Source organism: Somniosus microcephalus, chromosome 1, assembly GCF_052327205.1.
Source record: "Somniosus microcephalus isolate GS21.2 chromosome 1, FLI_Smic_1.0, whole genome shotgun sequence".
Taxonomy (NCBI): domain Eukaryota; kingdom Metazoa; phylum Chordata; class Chondrichthyes; order Squaliformes; family Somniosidae; genus Somniosus; species Somniosus microcephalus.
Genome location: NC_140987.1, coordinates 223,212,717 through 223,235,240, shown reverse-complemented (window position 1 = coordinate 223,235,240; position 22,524 = coordinate 223,212,717). Strand labels below are relative to the sequence as shown.

At 48.6% G+C, this 22,524-nt stretch overlaps 1 pseudogene; it reads right to left on the bottom strand.

Moving 5' to 3' along the window:
- Positions 1-6,380: 6,380 nt before the first annotated feature.
- On the bottom strand, positions 6,381-21,816 carry LOC147124629 (proteinase-activated receptor 1 pseudogene; annotated as a pseudogene).
- Positions 21,817-22,524: the final 708 nt, after the last annotated feature.

Below are 22,524 nucleotides of genomic sequence, written 5' to 3'. Positions count from 1 at the left end.
TTTAAAGCAATTACACCCCAACCCCCTCCAGATTGCCCCGGATACTCTCGCAATACCCACTTTCTCCAGTCAGGACACCACGGGGCTAGCAACTCACATTAAATTAAAAACAAGTCCTGTAGCCATCAAACTAATGCTATTCTCAAACTGCAGTCAGATTAACTTTATTACACACTGTATCCATGTGTAGACACCATTCCATTCTCAAGCAATTCCGTTGTATTTCGGCGAAGCATTTAAATATAAATCTCAGAAGCTGCACAATATTATGAATTGAACTCTTTACATTGTAGACGTGTTTCCAGAACACACGAAACTTACCCGTCCACCTGCGTATGTGTGGTACCGCTTTAAGACCACAGCGGTGAGAGCAGGCCAATCCATCTGATATCAGGCCGCCTGTCACTTCAGAAAGGATCAAACAAGAAACCACAGGGGAAGAATTGGCTGCACTTTATGATCCAGTGGAATTTCACTTCTAAAGAGAGGCGCCCCAGGTTCTCCCCTGAGCGGTCCACGGGGGAGCTGGAAATTCCCGGAACCTGAGTTAGTCTGTGTAATTGGAAGGACTGTGCAGTGCTGCCCACCGACACTTTCCAGATGCTATCCGCAGCCCAGTGAGGTTTTATGTGAATATTATTGAAAGGAGACGCATGGTTGTCCTTACGGGATTGTCGTTACTGAAATCTCTCTAACATTGCAAATCCACCACAGAGCAAGAAACTCCCAGCTTCTGCCCACATTCCTGACATGGATATTAGTGTTAGCTCATCTTAGCAGAAGCTGTGGTGCCAGTTCTAATAGTACCTCAGCATTCCTGGGTTGCAGAAAGAAACCTTGGAATGGGAACAGGATCAGGCTGGACTGTGATGTCAACGGCCACATCAACAGTACTCCCTAACAGCACTGTGGTAGTACCTTCACCACACGGACTGCAGCGGTTCAAGAAGGCGGCTCACCACCACCTTCTCAAGGGCAATTAGGGATGGGCAATAAATGCTGGCCTTGCCAGTGACGCCCACATCCCATAAAATAATTTTAAAAAGATAAATAATGGCCATTTGGGCAAGGTAGTGGAGTGTGACTAACATCCAGTTAATGCCCCATCAAGGAATCCCCACTCAGTGTCCATCTAACTGTACGCTAGCAATACTACTGGCGAAGGAACCAAGATGATACAGCTCTATAAAGTTTCTCCCCAATCCCCAAAGATCACCTAGTACAACTCCAAAATATTGATCCACCTTAGAATTAAAACTGCCACCTGCCCGGCTACCTTCCAGAGATAATTTACCTATGATCCCATGTTCTTCAAACCTCTAGTTTGAGGAATCCATGTTTTACTTGGTAGAAAACTACCACTTAAATTGGTATGCTCATAAGGAATGTGGGTACATTAAACATGTTACATTTAAAAAATAATTGAATATATACAATTGAATATATTCAGAGTTGGAGGGTAGTGAAATCAGAGGGCAAGGAGAGCTGAAATGGAGATTGAAATCACAGAGGATGAGGAGTTGCTCATTGCAGAGGCTGAGGGAGGATATCTTGGTGAGACACTATGGCTGCGATTTTCCCTATCTCGGTGGGTCTGTCGCGGGTGACGTCAGTGGCGGGTTTCAGCCCCACTCCTGTCTCCATCCCGGCCTCCAACATGACTTTCCCCTGATTGGGCTTGTTAAGCCTGCCCAGCGAGTTTCCCAGCCAATTGAAGGAAGCAGGTCTGATGACATTATTTGATGAAGTGTCATCAGCCGGTTTCCTTAAAGGGATCGTGCACAAATTTACTTTGACATGGAGGGAGTCACAGCATGCAGGGAGATTCTCTTCCCTTCCAATGGGTGGAAGAGACCTCCCCAGGAGACCAGCGCAACCTGGTTGCACATTGCACAGAAGGGCACAAGCAGGTATGTCGTTAGGAGGACCAGGTAAGCCTTTCAATGATCTGAGTAGATCATGAAACGTCTCTGCAAAGCCACACTCAACCTCATCCTGCTGTGCCTCTCATCACATCCCCATCACTCTGCCTTCCCTACCCTACTCCTGCACATCCTTACACCAACTTACCTTGCACCTCCACCCATCCCTCTCTCTATCTACATTATCAGTTCCCCATCTCACTAGCCACCCCTCACCCTCATCCTAGTCCAATCATAGCAACTAACAACACACAAGGGTAGGCACTTGGGTCTTTTAGCTAATGTCCATGTGAAGTTTCTGTTAATGTGTTTTCAAACATTGAAATCTTTATTTTCAACGATTGCATTCTTAGACAGATTTGTGTGCACCTTTGGAAGTGGCTTAATGAGTTGCAGTGAATGGTGAGACATAACAGTACCCCCGCAATGCTGATGAGTGTGAAAAGAATGGCTTGGGCATTGTAGGGATGCTTTATGTTGTTGGTATGAGGTGGTGTCAACCTGGCACATCATGTGGCAGCCAGGATGTACAGCATCAAGTGAAGTAAATGTGGCCTCAGTGAGGCCATCCCTGGTGTCCTGGGCAGCAATGTGGTCAGGTGCTGATTCCCTCTGTCATGTGTAGCATCAGGTGAATGCAGAGAATGTTGTTGTTGGTGCTGCTGGTATGCCTGGTGATGCTGGTATTGGGGCTGATTGTGGTGGGATTCTGAGGATCAAGGTGAAAGGGTATAAAGGGCACTGATGCTGATGAAATAGATGGCAGGTGAAGTAGAGATGACAGAAGTCATCTGTCAATGGTGGGAGAGGTAATGAGGTCAGACTGGATGGAGACTTGTGTAAAGACTTGCAGCATCCTGATTCTGTAGTGGAAATGCAGTTTAGAGAAGTGAATGATTAAGGGAACATTTCTCAATCAGCTAGGAGCTTTGACTTGACATTTGAAGCTGTGAACTCATCAGCTGATTCAATGGCAAGTGACCTCCTGCCTCAGCTTCACTGACAAGGTCTAGGCACAGCGGGAAACTGGTGGGCGACCTGTCAAATTCAAACAGCTGGGAAAAAAAGAATTGTTAAGTGGCTGTAAACAAGCTACTAATGATTTGAATTGGGTCCCCTGCCACTGCCTGTATGGTCTGCTCAGCGCTGGCAGACCCGACATCGGGAAATGCAGGTGTGCACATTTTGACAGTGGGTTCCCGACTTTGTGGTAGAGAGGGTATCTGAAACAATTGGTGCTGGTTAACTACTTGTGGGCAAAGCCAGTTGGTCTGGCTGAAGACTTCAGTGCAACTTGAAATTGGTTCCTTTATAGAAATGCCTATTTCACTAGGGCCAAGTCTGAAGTTTTTGAATATTCCTGGCCATGAAACAGGTTAGGAACATTCTGGTGGGCTCCACTTCCACTGATGGAGACACTTGCAGGTGTACAGTAGGTTGGTGTCAACAGAGGCAGAATTGATGAGAATTCTGGCAGGTGACACAGTCCTACCACTCCCACCTCCATTATTGACATCAGGCTATAAGCGGGCAAGGACACACCCCCACAGGAAATCCCAGCATAACTGGTCTCACCTTCATGTCATCATTGTAGGACTTCACCCACCTTAGTCGGTAAATCTGCCACAATTAAGTTTTATTTTTATTCATTCACGGGATGTTGGCATCGCTGGCAATGTCAGCATTTATTGCCAATCCCTAATTGCCCTTTGATACAACTGAGTGGCTTGCTGGGCCATTTCAGAGGGCAGTTAAGAGCCAACCACATTGCTGTGGATCTGGAGACACATATAGATCAGACCGGGCAAGGATGGCAGATTTCCTTCCCTAAAGGACATTAGTGAACCAGATGGGTTTTTACGACAATCCAGTAGTTTCATGGTCACCATTACTGATACTAGCTTTATATTCCAGAATTATTTAATTAACTGAATTTAAATTTCCCAGCTGCCGTGGTGGGTTTTGAACTCATGTCTCCAGATCGTTAGTCCAGGCCCCTGGATTACTAATCCAGTACAGGTAGACTATCCTTTATCCGAAAACCTCGGGACCAGCCGAGTTTCGGATAAAGGAGAATTTCGGATTTCGGAAGGTGGGTCGGCGGGGGTCCGCGGGGGGGTCGGCGGGGGGTCGTGCGCACGACTTACGCTGACGCTCAGCGTAAGTCGGTTGGGGCCGGCGGGGTACGCGGGGGGGTCGGCGGTTGTCGGGGCTGGCGGGGTCCGCGGGGGGGGGTCGGCGGTTGTCGGGGCTGGCGTGGTCGGCGGTTGTCGGGGCTGGCGGGGTCAGCGGTTGTCGGGGTCGGCGGTTGTCGGGGCCGGCGGGGTCCGCGGGGGGGTCGGCGGCTGGCGGGGTCGGCGGTTGTCGGGGCTGGCGGGGGGGGTCGGCGGCTGGCGGGGTCGGCGGTTGTCGGGGCTGGCGGGGTCCGCGGGGGGGTCGGCGGTTGTCGGGGCTGGCGGGGTCCGCGGGGGGGTCGGCGGTTGTCGGGGCCGGCGGGGTCCGCGGGGGGGTCGGCGGTTGTCGGGGCTGGCGGGGTCGGCGGTTGTCGGGGCTGGCGGGGGGTTGTGCGCACGACTTACCCTTTATCCTAACTTCCGCAACCGGAACCCTCTAAAAACCGAAGGTTTTTTCGTTCAGCGTAAGTCGTACGCACGACTTACGCTGAACGAAAAAACCTTCGGTTTTTAGAGGGTTTCGGTTTTCGGAAGTCCGGATAAAGGGTAGTCTACCTGTAGTAAGATTTCACACTTGTGTGTATCTCCGCAATGAAAAATCAGGAAACAGAGTAAATGGGTTTGTACAATCATTTTTCAAACTTAATAATTTGCGAAGTTGATGCTAAGTCCACATTTTGATACTTCTATTTTAAGTATGATCACGATCCTGGTAAAAGAGCAACCAGACAAAGTAACACCAGTTGCAAAATGTTGCGATTTTTACCTTATGTGACTGTTGCAACTGTGGTTTGCCTTCCAGTAAAATGAGATCATTGCATATTAAAGTAATAACAAACTAAACACAAGTTGTATTTGAAAGCAAAAGCAGAGAAATGTTACCAGAAGAACAGCGTGTATTATTTTTTCTACATACAAGTATTGAAACAACTAAAATATGTAAACAGCAAAATACAGTTAACAAATTGACTGTTTAAAGCAGTCACTTAATGAAGGAAAACTGTTGATTTCCATACTGTAAACAAAACAAAACTGCACGGTCACATCATAGAATCTTACAGCACAGAAGGAGGCCTTCAACCCATCGTGCCTGCAACTGCTTCTCTGAAAGAATTATCCCTTTAGTGCCAATCCCCTGTCCTTTTCCCTTATTTTTTTAAACTTTTCTTTTTAATAATATTTATCCACTTCCCCTTTAAATGCTAATATGGATTCTGCTTCCACCACTCTGGTAGGAAAGTTCTAACAACCCTCTGCATTTTTAAAAAGTAATCTAACTTTCCCCTTTAATCTTTTAGTGATGATCTTAAGTTTATGCATTCTAGTTACGAACACACCAACTAGTACAAACACCATGGGCAGGATTTTCATTGGGCCGTGGAGGCAGGATTGGAGGCGTGCAGGGGGTTAAAATCCCGAACCCATCCCGCACCCAACCCGCCTCCATGCTAGTTTCAAAGGAGGCGGGTACCCGACCCGCACTGGGACCCACCTCCCTGAGGCGAGAAGAGGATTAGTGCCAATTAACTGCCTGTTAACAGGTAGTTAATAGGTAGTTTTTAGCCTAATCCCTATTTTTAATGTTGAAGTGTGGGATTCCCGACAGATCCAAACCACGCCAAGTTAGAGGAGGCGGACCGTCGGGATGAACAGCTTGGAGGGGTCGAGATGTCCGGTGTTCAGGTGAGTGATGGGTGCATGAGTGCAAAGGTAAGTGTGTTTGGTGTGTTTAAAGAAGTTCTACTAACCTTTACTTACCTTTACAGCCTTCCTTCCTTCAGGTCTCGGGAGTCCCTCATCTCACCGGCACAGAAAGCAGAATGGCTACGAGCTGTCAAAATTTGCAGCAGTCAGCTTTCTGTTCCGGGGAGATCTCTAAATCAGCCTGAGAGGAAGGAATTAACTTGGAGTACAGATTGTCAGTGTTTGACAGCTTTAAACAGCTGTGAAACACTGATATTTCATCTGTCAAAAGGTCTTGACAGATGAAATATCAATCTGTGATGTCACCTGTTGCCGGGTGGCCCTTAATTGGCCTGCTGAGCCTGCTGGGCGGGCTCAACAAGGTCAATCATGTCTAACTCGCGTGGGTTGGCTAGAACTCGATGGAGGCGGGACTACAACCCTGAAAGTTGTAGTCCCGCCTCCTACCCGACTCCTCAATGAAAATCCAGCCCCATGACTGTTTCGTGTTACCAATGGATTCAATTGCGTCTCAGAAGTGGTTTCTTTTCATAAAGGTAAGGAAACATAATGGTCACCAAAGGGAGTAAAGTTGCCCATTTTATTCATTCTCAATTTTATGATGACTGCCAGATTTATCAGCTTCCCTGCAGCCTAGATTCTGAAACTTTGCCTGGAATAAGGACGAGGCATAATAATAAATGAGAAGGTCAAGGCAACAGATCAAACTGCCCGTGCACATGGACAGTATCTAAGCAAGATGCTGAGTGGATGTTTCCCCTTGTGGGGGAATCTAGAACTAGGGGGCATAGTTTCAGAATAAGGGGTCGCCCATTTAAGATCAAGATGAGGAGGAATTTCTTCTCTCAGAGGGTCGTGAATCTTTGGAATTCTCTATCCCAGAGAGCTGTGGAGGCGGAGTCAGTGAATATATTCAAGGCGGAGATAGACAGATTTTTGAACTACAGGGGAGTCGAGGGTTATGGGGAACAGGCAGGAAAGTGGAGTTGAGGCCAAGATCAGATCAGCCATGATCTTATTGAATGGCGGAGCTGGCTTGAGGGGCCGAATGGCCCACTCCTGCTCCTATTTCTTATGTTCTTAAAATAGAGGGTGTTATTTTCTGCATGATAAATGTGAAAATAATGTTTGAGTAAAAGGATATATGCAAAGCATATAATGAACACAAGAAGCATGATGAAAGCAAGAAGGCTAGCATGATTTTTTCTGAATGTGTTTGCCACGTTGGAAGACCTAAGGCTTCTAATAATTGATATATAGCAGAATAAGGTCACACTCAGAGGCAACAGAAAGAACAGGATATATAGGGTAGGGAAATAGTAGAGGAAATAATTCTGTACTGTGGGTCTAGGTAGCACATCATGGCAGGTGGTGATATTGAGGTTTATCATGTATGTGGTTTGTTCTGTAAGGTAAAGACATAAAGCCCCAGCAACAGATACTAGACACCTAACACAGCAGAATGCAACAGCAAGTTTCCTGGTCCTCCATTGGGAGGAGTGGATTGGATATACCACAGCAAAATATCTGTCAACACTTATGCACATCAACAATAGTATGGAATAATATATATGAGCATAAAATGTGTCAGGAACCAAGCGGCACAAAAAAGAATCAATCCTCCAGTTATTATCGAAAAATAGTAAGAAACCTTTAGGGGAAGCTACAGCACAAAGACTACATCAACAAATGCTAAATTCACCATGTATATCACAACTGGTGAACTCATTTTAATTAAAAAAATAAATATTAAGATTGTCAGGCAGTTCAGAGGCAAACTCACTGCAACAACAAACGTATAAACGGAGGGAATAAATATAGTCATCCAAGTATCGCCCTACAGTCTCTGTAATATTAATAAAAACAATGGTGTCTTTGGAATTTTTGTTCGTTTCGCTTTCATCAGGGTAAGGAATATCTTCAAAATCTGTAACATGTCCTGTAAAAGCCCTTACTGCAATCAATATGAAGAAGTTATCTGAAATACAAAATTAGAAATCTAAAATTAATATTTGCCCATGAGTAAAAATCATTTAAATGAATTACAGTAGAACTGCTCATTAGTTAATTTAGAGGCAGTGAAATGGGTTTATTATTGAGACAGAGTTTTGTATGGATTTCTGTAATACAAAAAATAGTATATGGTGAAATGCAATACATCTTGCTCGAGCATTTTTCAGATATTATTCTGTTTGTTACTTGCTTGCATCTGAATTGAAGTTAGGTGCAGCAGACTGCTTCATCAAGCATTGGTCAAATAACGAAGGACATCTTTCTTACAATATTACCCTACTAATTCTTTCATATACTGATTCTATACAATGCAGTGAAGTTATGGAAGTTCTTCTTGTGTCTGCTTTGTATTTGGATATTATCAGTAAAATAATTAGAATTTGGAACGATTTGCTATGCTAGGAATTGTTAACTCAGCTATTTGCGTGTACAAGCACATTTGTTTTGTCTTCCTCCAATTCAAACATCTGAGCAAGTCTTTTAAAACATTTTTGAGATTAACAATTTCATCAACATCCAGATGCAAACCGAGCCCGCCACACCTGGGAGGAAGAAAAGTGATTTTTTTTTTCCTTTGGTCTATTCACCTATTGGTTACAAAAGGCTCGAAGGGAACTGGTAGACACAATGGGCAGGATTTTCATTGGGCCATGGAGACAGGATTGGAGGCATGTGGGGGGTTAAAATCCCGAAATCAGGGGGCACGAACCCATCCCGCCACCAACCCGCCTCCATGCCAGTTTCAAAGGAGGCGGCTACCCACCCCACACTGGGACCCACCTCCTCAAGGCAAAAAGGGGATTAGTGGCAATTAACTGCCTGTTAACAGGCAGTTTTTAGCCTAATCCCTATTTTTAATGTTGAAGTGTGGTATTCCCGACGGCTCCAAACCACGCCAAGTTAGAGGAGGCGGACCGTCGGAATGAAGGGCTTGGAGGGGTCGAGATGTCCGGTGTTCAGTTGAGTGATGGGTGCATGAGTGCAAAGGTAAGTGTGTTTGGTGTGTGTAAAGTGTTTAAAGAAGTTTTACATACCTTTACTTACCTTTACAGCCTTCCTTCATTCAGGTCTCGGGAGTCCCTCACCTCACCAGCACAGAAAGCAGAATGGCTGCGAGCTGTCAAAAATTGCAGCATTCAGCTTTCTGTTCCAGGGAGATCTCTAAATCATCCTGAGAGGAAGGAATTAACTTAGAATACAGATTGTCAGTGTTTGACAGCTTCAAACAGCTGTGAAACACTAATATTTCATCTGTCAAAAGGAGAGCACCGAGGCAGCAGTATATAAGGAGGAGCGAGGCGAGGCCCGACCAGATCGGACCAGGAGAGCACCGAGGCAGCAGTATATAAGGAGGAGCGAGGCGAGGCCTGACCAGATCGGACCAGGAGAGCACCGAGGTGGCAGTATATAAGAAGGAGCGAGGCGAGGCCCAACCAGATCGGACCAGGAGAGCACCGAGGCGGCAGTATATAAGGAGGAGCGAGGCGAGGCCCGACCAGATCGGACCAGGAGAGCACCAAGGCGGCAGTATATAAGGAGGAGCGAGGCGAGGCCCAACCAGATCGGACCAGCAGAGCACCGAGGCGGCAGTATATAAGGAGGAGCGAGGCGAGGCCCAACCAGATCGGACCAGGAGAGCACCGAGGCTCACCAACTCAGCAGCGGGGAGAGAGGTAAAAAGTAATCAGAGTGTGACATCACCAGGGAGCAGGTAAGTGATTGGTTGGTGGGTATTTCTCTTTTTTAAACTTTAACTCTGTAGTTTATAGTTGCTAACGTCTTTTCTGGTGTAGCAGGGACTGTTGGTAAACCATACAAGCGCCTTAGAGTTTATCTTTAATTGGTGATAGTGAATTAATTTAAATTAATTAAAGGGTAAGTCATGCCAGGAGAGCCCAGCCCCATGTTATGCTCCTCTTGCTCTATGTGGGAATTCAGGGACACTGCCGGTGTCCCTGATGACCACGTGTGCCAGAAATGCATCCAGCTGCGGCTACTAGCAGACCGCATTGCGGTGCTGGAGCTGTGGATGGATGGGCTTTGGAGCATTCACGATGCTGAGAGGGTCGTGGATAACACGTTTAGTGAGTTGGTCACACCGCAGGTAAGGGCTGCACAGGCAGAAGAAAAATGGGTGACCATCAGGCAGAGCAGTAGAGGCAGGCAGGTAGTGCAGGGGATCCCTGTGGCCATCCCACTCTTAAACAGGTATACCGATTTGGATACTGTTGAGGGGGATAACTTACCAGAGGAAGGCAGCAGCAGCCAACTTCCTGGCACCAGGGGTGCTTCTGCTGCTCAGGAAGGGAGGAAAAAGAGCGGGAGAGCAATAGTGGTAGGGGATTCTATCGTAAGGGGTACAGATAGGCGTTTCTGTGGCCATAGACGTGACTCCAGGATGGTTTGTTGCCTCCCTGGTGCCAGGGTCAAGGATGTCACTGAATGGCTGCAGGGCATTCTGAAGGGGGAGGGTGAACAGTCAGAGGTCGTGGTTCACATTGGGACCAATGACATGGGTAGGAAGAGGGATGAGGTCCTGCAGCAAGAATTTAGGGAGCTAGGTAGCAGATTAAAGAGCAGGACCTCAAAGGTTGTAATCTCTGGATTACTCCTGGTGCCACGTGCTAGTGAGTATAGGAATAGGAGGATAGAGCAGATGAATGCGTGGCTAAAGAGTTGGTGCAGGAGGGAGGGCTTTAGTTTCCTGGATCACTGGGCCTGCTTCTGGGGAAGGTGGGACTTGTACAAGTCGGACGGGTTGCACCTGAACCAGAGCGGGACAAATATCCTTGCGGGGAGGTTTGCTAGCACTGTTCGGGGGGGGGGTAAACTAAAATGGCAGGGGGTTGGGAACCTGAGCAGGGAGACAGAGGAAAGGGAAACAGGGATTAAAAGCAAAAGATAGGAAGGAGAAAAACAAAAGTGGCAGTCAGAGAAATCAACGGTTTAAATCAAATATGGCCACAGTAAATAATAATTCTAATAGGTCTAAGAGCGTTAAAAAAACAAGCCTGAATGCTTTGTGTCTTAATGCGAGGCGCATTTGTAATAAGCTGGACGAATTGGCTGCGCAAATAAAGGTAAATGAATATGATTTGGTTGGGATGACGGAAACGTGGCTCAAGGATGGCCAAGACTGGGAACTCAACATCCAGGGGTATTTGATATTCAGGAAAGATAGGCAAAAAGGAAAGGGAGGTGGGGTAGCATTACTGGTTAAAGAAGGGATTAATACAATTGTAATGAAGGATATTAGCTCTGATAATGTGGAATCTGTATGGGTAGAATTGAGAAATACTAAGGGGAAAAAAACATTAGTGGGAGTGGTATATAGACCTCCCAACAGTAAGGCGAAGGTTGGGGATGGCATTAAAAGGGAAATTAAAGAAGCGTGCAATAAGGGCACAGCAGTCATCATGGGTGACTTTAATCTACATATAGATTGGGCCAACCAAATTAGTAACAATACAGTGGAGGAGGAATTCCTGGAGTGTTTACGGGATGGTTTCCTGGACCAATATGTCGAGGAACCAACCAGAGATCAGGCCATCTTAGACTGGGTATTATGTAACGAGAAAGGATTAATTAGCAATCTTGTTGTACAAGGCCCCTTGGGTCTGAGCGATCATAATATGATCGAATTCTTCATTAAGATGGAGAATGAAGTAGTTGACTCAGAGACTAGGGTCCTCAATTTAAATAAAGGAAACTACGATGGTCTGAGGAGAGAGTTGGGTAGGATTGATTGGGGAATGGCACTCAAAGGGTTGACGGTGGATAGGCAATGGCAAACATTCAAAGACCGAATGGATGAGCTACAGAATTTGTTCATCCCAGTTTGGCATAAAAATAAAACAAAAAAGGTGACTCAACCGTGGCTAACAAGGGAAATTAGGGATAGCATAAGATCCAAGGAGAGGACATATAAATTGGCCAGAAAAAGCAATAATCCTGAGGATTGGGAGTAGTTTAGGATTCAACAAAGGAGTACAAAGGGATTAATTAAGATAGGGAAAATAGAATATGAGAGTAAGCTTTCAGGGAACATAAAAACTGACTGATATGCCTATCAATTAGTCCAATAAAAGGCGACGAGTTAAGAACGTAACTGAAGGTTTTTATTGGCTAAATAACAGAGCCCACCCTCGTGGGTGATCCGATCCAACAGGGAGGAATACTAGCCAGTCAGCTACCTTTATACCTGGGCAGGTAATGGGCGGAGTCGGAGGTGGTCAGCCCAGGTATAACAGTGCGACAAGAGGCGACCTCGTGTAGTGATGTGACAGTGAGAACAGTGAGAACAATATACAGTGATAACTATAACAGTGGTTTACCACATTCACCCCTTGTTTAGATTAGAGTCCGGCGGGGTGAAGTGTATTACCAGCTCTGGTATGTCAGTCTGTCCGGAGGCTTCGTTAGCCTCTCCGATCGTCGCAGCGGCGGTGTTACATTATCCGGTGTTAAAGCTGGTGTCTGCGTAGTCGGCAAAGGCTCGTGGGGTTCCGGCATGCCGTCTACCTCGGCTGGACTCGGGGGGTTGGGAGGGGGGGGTGAGGGTGCGAGGTCTCGTAAGGAGACAGTGTCCTCCCGTCCGTCTGGGTAAGCCACATAGGCGTACTGGGGGTTGGCGTGCAGGAGGTTCACCTTCTCGACCAGGGGGTCCATTTTATGGGCCCTCACGTGCTTTCGCAGCAAGACGGGTCCCGGAGAGGTCAGCCAGGTTGGTAGGGTGGTTCCCGTAGTCGACTTCCTGGGGAAGACAAACATTCGGGCATGGGGGGTGGTGTTAATGGCAGTGCAAAGTAGTGACCGGATGGAGTGCAGCGCAATCGGGAGGACCTCTTGCCAGCGGGAGGTTGGGAGGCCCTTAGACTTTAAGGCTAAGAGGGTGGCCTTCCATACCGTCGCGTTCTCTCTTTCCACCTGGCCGTTCCCTCGGGGGTTGTAGCTGGTGGTCCTGCTTGCTGCAATACCCCTCTCCAATAGGAACTGACGGAGTTCCTCGCTCATGAAGGAGGCGCCCCGGTCACTATGTATATAGTTCGGGAACCCGAACAAGGCGAAGAGTTTGTTCAGGCATTTAATGACCGTGTTACTGGTCATGTCTGGGCAGGGGAAGGCAAAGGGGAAACGGGAGTACTCATCAACGATGTTGAGGAAGTACACATTACGGTCGGATGACGGTAGGGGCCCCTTGAAGTCGATGCTCAGACGCTCGAAGGGGCGGGTGGCCTTGATCAGGCTTGCTCTGTCCGGCTTATAGAAGTGCGGTTTGCACTCAGCACAGATCTGGCAGTTCCTGGTCATGGTCCTGACCTCCTCGATGGAGTATGGCAGGTTGCGGGCCTTAATGAAATGGTAGAGTCTGGTGACTCCGGGGTGGCAGAGGTCATTGTGGAGGGTCTGAAGTCTATCACTTTGCGCGCTGGCGCATGTAATGCGTGAAAGAGCATCAGGGGGGTCATTCAGTTTACCGGGCCGGTACAAGATCTCATAATCATAGGTGGAAAGCTCGATTCTCCACCTCAAGATTTTGTCGTTCTTGATCTTGCCCCTCAGCTTGTTATTAAACATGAAGGCAACCGAGCGTTGGTCGGTGAGGAGGGTAAATCGTTTGCCTGCCAAGTAGTGCCTCCAGCGCCGTACTGCCTCCACAATTGCCTGGGCTTCCTTCTCGACCGACGAGTGTCGGGTCTCGGGGCCCTGTAGGGTCCTTGAGAAGAAGGCTACCGGCCTACCCTCCTGGTTAAGGGTAGCGGCTAGGGCGAAGTCGGATGCATCGCTCTCCACTTGGAAGGGGATTGACTCATCCACTGCGTGCATTGTGGCCTTGGCTATGTCTCCCTTAATGAGGGAGAAGGCCGCGCACGCCTCTTCCGTGAGGGGGAAGGATGTGGTTTTCAGGAGGGGTCTGGCTTTGTCCGCATAATTGGGTACCCATTGGGCATAGTAGGCGAAAAGCCCCAGGGTTCTCCTAAGTGCTTTTGGACAGTGGGGGAGGGGTAGCTCCATGAGGGGGCGCATTCTTTCGGGGTCGGGGCCGATGACTCCGTTCTCTACTACACAGCCAAGGATGGCAAGGCGCGCTGTGTTAAACACGCATTTCTCCTTATTGTAGGTGAGGTTCAGCCGTTGGGCCGTACGGAGGAATTTCTCCAGATTCACGTCATGGTCCTGCCGGTTGCGGCCGCAGATGGTGACGTTATCGAGATAGGGGAAAGTGGCCTGTAGTCCGTTCTGGTCAACCATCCGGTCCATCTCCCGTTGGAAAACCGAGACCCCGTTGGTGACACCAAAGGGGACCCTAAGGAATTGGTAGAGGCGGCCATTCGCCTCGAAGGCGGTGTACTGGCTGTCCTCCGGGCTGATGGGGAGTTGGTGGTAGGCCGACTTGAGGTCGATGGTCGAGAATACGCGGTATTGTGCAATCTCATTGACCATGTCTGATATGCGGGGGAGGGGGTATGCGTCCAGCTGGGTGTATCTGTTTATGGTCTGGCTGTAGTCGATAACCAGGCGATTTTTGTCGCCGGTCTTGACTACCACCACCTGGGCACGCCAGGGGCTGCTGCTCCCCTCAATAATGCCCTCTTTCAGGAGTCGCTGCACCTCAGAGCTAATGAAGGCTCTGTCCCCAGCGCTGTACCGCCTGCTCTTAGTAGCGACAGGTTTGCAGTCGGGGGTGAGGTTAGCGAACAGGGAAGGTGGCGGTACCTTGAGGGTGGATAGGCTGCAGGTGTTACGCGGTGGGCGGTTTAACTTTCGCTGGTTGTCGACTGTGAGTGGGGGGAGGGGTCCACCGTATGCTAGGGTTACACTTTGGAGGTGGGATTGGAAGTCCAGCCCTAGTATGACGGCAGCGCACAGCTGGGGGAGTACGAGGAGTTTAAAATTTTTATACTCTGTCCCTTTAACCGACAATGTCACGACACAGTAGCCGCTGATGTCTGTGGCGTGCGACCTCGATGCCATCGAGATGCGGCTGCACGTTGGCAGGACGGGGAGGGAGTAGTGGCTCACCGTGTCTGGGTGGATGAAGCTCTCCGTGCTTCCGCTGTCGAACAGGCAGGTCGTGGCGTGGCCGTTGACTTTGATGTCCATCATTGAGCTGGCCAGGTGGTGCGGGCGGGCTTGATCCAGGGTCACGGAAGCTAGGGTGTAGATGAGCGCGTCGTTGTCATGACAAGATGGCGGCGAAGATGGCGGCCCCCGTAGTTCACATGAGGCTCTGTTTAAATCGTTTGCCCCGCACAAAGATGGCCGCCCCTGCTGTTCCCATGAGGCTCTGCAGGCTTCGGCTGCCCCGCACAAAGATGGCCGCCCCTGGTTTTCCCATGAGGCTCTGCAGGCTTCGGCTGCCCCGCACAAAGATGGCCGCCCCTGGTTTTCCCATGAGGCTCTGCAGGCTTCGGCTGCCCCGCACAAAGATGGCCGCCCCCAGGGTTCGCATGAGGCACTGCTGGCTTCTGAGGATTTGCTTCTGCAGGCCTTGGAGAAGTGGCCTTTCTTGAGGCAGGTTTTGCAGGTCGAGTTTTTGGCTGGGCAGCGCGACCTCGGATGCTTCTCCTGGCCGCAAAAGAAGCAGCCAGCGGCCCGATCGGGGTTGCCTGATGTCGGGGCCGATACCGGGGCTAGCGGGCCCGGTCGGATCCGTGATGCAGACGCTGAGGTAGGTCCCGGGGGCAGCGCTGTGAAGGGTGGTGGGGTGGGGGTCGGGCCCGAGTCCCAGGGTCGCGAATAGTACCTGGCAAACGCTTCCTGGTCTTGCTGGGTGGCCTCTAGGGTGAGGGCGAGGGCTTCGGCCTTGTCCAGGTCTATGTCCTTAGCTTCAAGCAGTCTTTGCCGTGTGTAGTCGGAACGTAGGCCTCTCACCAAGGCGTCGCGGACATTGTCTTCCATGTTCGCAGTAGCCGTCACCGCTTTAAAGTCACAGTTCCTGCCGAGTTGTCTCAGCGCTCGTGAAAATTCAGCTATCGATTCTCCTGGCTGTTGCTGGCGAGATCTTAAGAGATGCCTACATGTAGTTTACCGGGCTCCGGTACTGCTGTTTCAGTAGGTTGATGGCGTCGTCGTACGTAGTCATGTCCTGGATGAGTGTATATACTCTCGGGCTCGCTTGGGCTTTCAGGACTCTTAGTTTGGATCTCTGAGGGACGACGGCTTCCTCCAGGTACGATTCGAAGCAGTCCAGCCAGTGTTTGAAGTCGTTGGCTGAGTTTGGTGCCTGTGGGTTTAGATCCAGGTATGGTGGTTTCAAGGCTTGCAGCCAAGCCGGCTGGTGTGGCCCATTGTCTGGAGGCTGCTGTTGCTGTGCTGCTGGGTGAGCTCCTTGCTGTTGCTGTTCATTATCAGACATCTTTAAAATTTAGTCAATAAAATTGATATGCCTATCAATTAGTCCAATAAAAGGCGACGAGTTAAGAACGTAACTGAAGGTTTTTATTGGCTAAATAACAGAGCCCACCCTCGTGGGTGATCCGATCCAACAGGGAGGAATACTAGCCAGTCAGCTACCTTTATACCTGGGCAGGTAATGGGCGGAGTCGGAGGTGGTCAGCCCAGGTATAACAGGGCGACAAGAGGCGACCTCGTGTAGTGATGTGACAGTGAGAACAGTGAGAACAATATACAGTGATAACTATAACAGTGGTTTACCACACTGACTGTAAAAGCTTTTATAGATATGTGAAGAGAAAAAGATTGGTGAAATCAAGCGTAGGTCCCTTGCAGTCAGAATCAGGGGAATTTATAATGGGAAACAAAGAAATGGCAGGCCGACGAAATTCATACTTTGGTTCTGTCTTCACAAAGGAGGACACAAATAACCTCCCAGAGATGCCGGGGAACATAGGGCCTGAAGAAAGGGTGGAACTGAAAGAAATCAGTATTTGTAGGGAAATGGTGTTAGGAAAATTGATGGGACTAAAGGCCGATAAATCCCCAGGGCCTGATAATCTACATCCCAGGGTACTTAAGGAAGTGGCCCTAGAAATAGTAGATGCATTGCTGGTCATCTTCCAGAACTCGATAGACTCTGGAACAGTACCCATGGATTGGAGGGTAGCTAATGTTACCCCACTATTCAAAAAAGGTGGTCGAGAAAAAGCGGGAAATTATAGACCGGTAAGCCTGACATCGGCAGTGGGGAAAATGCTAGAATCTATTATAAAAGATGTAATAGCAGAGCACTTGGAAAGCAGTGACAGGATCGGACAAAGTCAACATGGATTTACAAAAGGTAAATCATGCTTGACTAATCTACTGGAATTTTTTGAGGATGTAACTGGTAAAATAGATAAGGGAGAACCAGTGGATGTGGTGTATTTGGACTTTCAGAAGGCTTTCGATAAGGTCCCACATAAGAGATTAGCGTGCAAAATTAAGGCACATGGATTTGGAGGCAAGGTATTGACTTGGATAGAGAACTGGTTGGCGGACAGAAAGCAAAGAGTTGGAATAAACGGGTCAGGCAGTGACTAGTGGGGTACCGCAAGGATCGGTCCGAGGACCCCAGCTGTTCACAATATATATTAATGATCTGGACGAGGGAATTGGATGCAATATCTCCAAATTTGCAGACGACACAAAGCTGGGTGGGAGGGTAAGCTGTGAGGAGGATGTCGTGAAACTCCAGTATGATTTGGACAGATTGGGTGATTGGGCAGAAACATGGCAAATGCACTATAATGTGGATAAATGTGAGGTTATCCACTTTGGTGGCAAAAACAGGAAGGCAGATTATTATTTGAATGGCTATAGATTGGGAGAAGGGGAAGTGCAAAGAGACCTGGGTGTTCTTGTGCACCAGTCGCTGAAGGTAAGCATGCAGGTGCAGCAGGCGGTTAAGAAGGCAAATGGTATGTTGGCCTTCGTAGCAAGAGGGTTCGAGTACAGGAACAAGGATGCCTTGCTACAGTTGTACAGGGCCTTGGTGAGACCGCACCTTGAGTATTGTGTGCAGTTTTGGTCGCCTTACCTGAGGAAGGACGTTCTTGCCATGGAAGGAGTGCAGCGAAGATTCACCAGGCTGATACCTGGGATGGCAGGAATGACGTATGAGGAGAGATTGTGTCGATTGGGCTTATACTCACTGGAGTTTAGAAGTTTGAGAGGGGATCTCATCGAAACTTATAAAATTCTCTCAGGCCTGGACAGTCTAGATGCAGGAAGGATGTTTATGATGGCCGGGGAGTCCAGAACTAGGGGTCATAGTCTAAGGATAAGGGGTAAGCCATTTAGGACTGAAATGAGGAGGAATTTCTTCACCCAGAGAGTGGTGAACCTGTGGAATTCTCTGCCACAGAGGGCGGTGGAGGCCAGTTCATTAAATATATTCAAAAAAGAGTTGGATATATTTCTTAAGGCTAAAGGGATCAAGGGATATGGGGAGAAGGCAGGGACAGGGTACTGAATTTGGATGATCAGCCATGATCTCATTGAATGGCGGAGCAGGCTCGAAGAGCCGAATGGCCTACTCCTGCTCCTATCTTCTATGTTTCTATGTTTCTATGAAATATCAATCTGTGACGTCACCTGTTGTCGAGTGGCCCTTAATTGGTCTGCTGAGCCCGCTGGGCGGGCTCAACAAGGTCAATCAAGTCAAAATCGCGTGGGTTGGCTAGAACTCGATGGAGGCGGGACTACAACCCCGAAAGTTGTAGTCCCGCCTCCTACCCGACTCCTCAATGAAAATCCAGCCCAATTTGTCATATTTGATGGCTGCCTGGGTGCATACCAGAGCTGTGAACATGTGCAACAGGGAGGAGTGACTGCTCTTGCTGACCTCAGGGCTGGATTTTGCCAATGGGGAGCTTTTGGAGGTGGGACTCCCAATTGTCGGGTTTTGGTCGCGCCTCCATCGACTTCTGGCCAACCCACGCTATTTTCCCTTGATTGACCTTGTTAAGCCTGCCCAGCGAGCTTAGCAGGCCAATTAAGGGGAAGCCGGTTACAGAGAACGTCAGTGTATGACGTTTCATCTATCAAATATTTTTGACAGATGAATTGTCATTGTTTGACAGCTCTGTGAAGCTGTCAAACACTGACATTCTCTGTTGTTTGATGAGTCCTTGGGCTGGATTTTGATTGAGGAGGCGTGTAGGAGGCGGGACTACAACTTTCGGGGTTGTAGTCCCACCTCCATCGAGTTGTGGCCAATCCACGCGATTTTCACTTGATTGACCTTGTTGAGCCCGCCCAGCGGGCTCAGCAGGCCAATTAAGGGCCACCCGGCAACAGGTGACGTCACAGATTGACATTTCATCTGTCAAAAGTTTTTGACAGATGAAATATCAGCAGTTGACAGCTGTTTGAAGCTGTCAAACACTGACAATCTGTACTCCAAGTTAATTCCTTCCTCTCAGGCTGATTTAGAGATCTCTCCAGAACAGAAAGCTGAATGCTGCAACTTTTGACAGCTCGCAGCCATTCTGCTTTCTGTGCCGGTGAGATGAGCTACTGCACTGTGCAGCACCCTCCACCTCAGGTCCCCAGTAGTGCTGTGAAGGATTCCGACTACAGAGCCTTGACTGTGGGTGCTCGTCCATGCGAACTGGTAGAATGTTCTGCCAGGATATATCCTAAGATCAACAAGCAGTCATTCAGCAGCACTGTGCATCATCATCATACAGCCATACTCCAGCCCAGAGACACACATTGCAAGGGATTTAATTAGTGAGGAAGAAAGACACCACAGGGTGAGGCATAGGCCAGTGTTGGAGGGATGCCTGCGACAGGCTGCACAGAGGTCCAGCAAGTCCAGGGTTCAAGATTCAGATTCCATTTCAGATTGGGGCATCTTGCACTCTTCTTTCAAAAGGAAGGTTCTGCACCATCACAAAGGTGCACACAAATCACTTGTGCCCAGAGATAGTAAGCTCCAATTAGTTCAGGACAGCATGGAAAGTCCAGGGCATGGCCCATCAGCTATGAGTGCAAGTTTCTACAATGTGCTTACTATTGACTCCAGAGCACTTTCAGTCTCATTAGCACAGGGCTGTGCCATGACGTGCATGCAGCTCAGTGGTGGAAAGTCTCAGGAACAACAACAACAACTAGTATTTATATAGCACCTTTAACGTAGTAAAACATCCCAAGGCACTTCACAGGAGTATTATTAGACATAAATTTGACACCGAGCCACATAAGGAGAAACTAGGGAAGATGACAAAAAGCTTGGTCAAAGAGGTAAGTTTTAAGGAGTATCTTAAAAGAGGAAAGAAAGGTAGAGAGGCGGAGAGGTTTAGCAGGGGAATTCCAGAGCTGTGGGCCTAGGCAATAGAAGGCACGGCCACCAATGGTTGAGCGATTATAATCAGGGGTGCTCAAGAAGGAAGAATTAGAGGAGCGCAGATATATCGGAGGTTGTGGGGCTGGAGGTGATTACAGAGATAGGGAGGGGCGAGGCCATGGAGGGATTTGAAAACAAGGATGAGAATGTTAGAATCAAGGCGTTGCTTAACTGGGAGCCAATGTAGGTCAGCGAGCACAGGGGTGATGGGTAAACGGGACTTGGTGGGTGCAAGTTAGGATGTGGGCAGTCAAGTGTTGGATGACCTCAAGTTTACGTAAGGTAGAATGTGGAAGGCCAACCAGGAGTGCGTTAGAATAGTCAAGTCTAGAGGTAACAAAGGCATGGATGAGGGTTTCAGCAGCGGATGAGCTGAGGCAAGGGTGGAGACAGGCGATGTTACGGAGGAGGAAATAGGCGGTCTTAGTTATGCTGTGGATATGTGGTCAGAAGCTCATTTCAGGGTCAAATATGACACCAATGTTGCGAACAATGTGAAGTCAGTGGCTAGGGAACAGAGTTTGTGGCGGGGACCGAAAACAATGGCTTCGGCCTTCCCAATATTTAATAGGAGAAAATTTATGCTCATTCAAAGTCTGACAACTTAGAGACCGTGGAGAGGTTGAGAGAAGTGGTGGTGAGGTAGAGCTGGTGTTGTCAGCGTACATGTGGAAACTGAGGCTGTGTTTTCGGATGTTGTCGCTAAGGGGCAGCATGTAGATGAGAAATAGGAGGGGGCCTAGGATAGATCCTTGGGGGACACCAGAGGTAACAATGCGAGAGCAGGAAGAGAAGCCATTGCAGGTGATTCTCTGGCTACGATTAGATAGATAAGAATGGAACCAGGCGAGTGCAGCCCCACCCAGCTGGGCGACAGTGGAGAGGCGTGGAGGAGGATGGAGTAATCAACCATGTCAAAGGCTGTAGACAAGTCATGAAGGACAAGGAGGGATAGTTTACCTTTATCACAGTCACAAAGGATGTAATTTGTGACTTTGATGAGAGCCGTTTTGGTACTGTGGCAGGGGCAGAAACCTGATTGGAGGGATTTAAACATGGAATTGCGGGCAAGGTGGGCATGGATTTGGGAGGCGACAACATGTTCAAGGACTTTGGAGAGGAAAGGGAGGTTGGAGATGGGGTAGCAGTTTGCAAGGACGAAGGGGTCAAGGGTTGTTTTTTGAGGAGAGAGGTGATGACGGCAGATTTGAGGGAGAGGGAACCGTTAACAATGTCAGCTAACATGGGAGCCAGAAAAGGAAGTTGGGTGGTCAGCATTTTGGTGGGAATAGGGTTGAGGGATCAGGAAGTGGGTCTTATGGACAAGAGGTCATGAGGGGAGATCAGAGAGAAACTGGAGAAAGATGTGAATTCAGGGCCAGGGCAGGGGGCGACCTTAGAGGAAGTTTGGCCTGGTGGGCTAGGGGAAGGAGGGGAAGTGGCAGAGGCAGCTGAACGGATTGTCTCAATCTTAGAGACAAAGAAGTCCATGAGCTCCTCACACTTGTTGTTGGAGGTAAGGGTGGAGGAGACAAGGGAGAGGGGTTTAAGAAGACGGTTAGCAGTAGAGAATAGAAGCCGGGGTTTATCTTTACATTCCAGAATGATTCTGGAATAGTGAGCAATTTTAGCAGGTGAGAGCAGTACCCGATAATGCTTTATGTGGTCCAGCCAGTTGTGGCAGTGAATGACTAAACCAGTTGTCCGCCATATCTGTTCAAGTCTGAGTCCCTTGGACTTAAGAGAGCAGAGATGAAGGTCGTACCAGGGGGAATGGTCAGGGTGAGAGAGAGTAATTGTTTTAATAGGGACTGGGGCATCAAAAGTGGCGGTGAGGGTGTGGTTGAGCAGATCGGTAGTTGCAGAAATGTCATGGTGAATGGAGGGCCAAAGGCTGGTCAGTTGGGATCTCGTAGGTGCAATTGTAAGAGAGTTGGGAGAGAGTTTTTTCCAGGGGCAGGCAAAGAAGGAAATAGGGTTGGAGGGGGGAAGGGGGACGTGGGCGGAGAGCGATATGGGGAATTGGTCAGAGATGGCTGTGGTGTATGTAACCTGTTCCACCGTAAGAGAACTTAAGCCTGTTCCACCTTAAGTGATGTACTACTTTCTCTGGCTGCTGTATACGTAATACCGGTGGTGACCACCGGTATATAAGTACTGTGTAGTGATATTGTATTTAGTATAGTCCAGACCTCCAACTAGTAAAGACCTGTTGAAACTTTATTCTTGTAGTCTGTGTCAGTAATTAATCTTAATACAACTGGAACACACAGACTTAACAGTGGCGACGAGTCCGATTCTTACCCTGCGGCAGTTTATATCCACGACGGCTTCGTCCACAGAACGGGCGTCGAAGAGAGGCATCCACCCTCATCACCCTGTTGGAAGACACGTTGCGCGGCAGGCATCGAGAACCCGG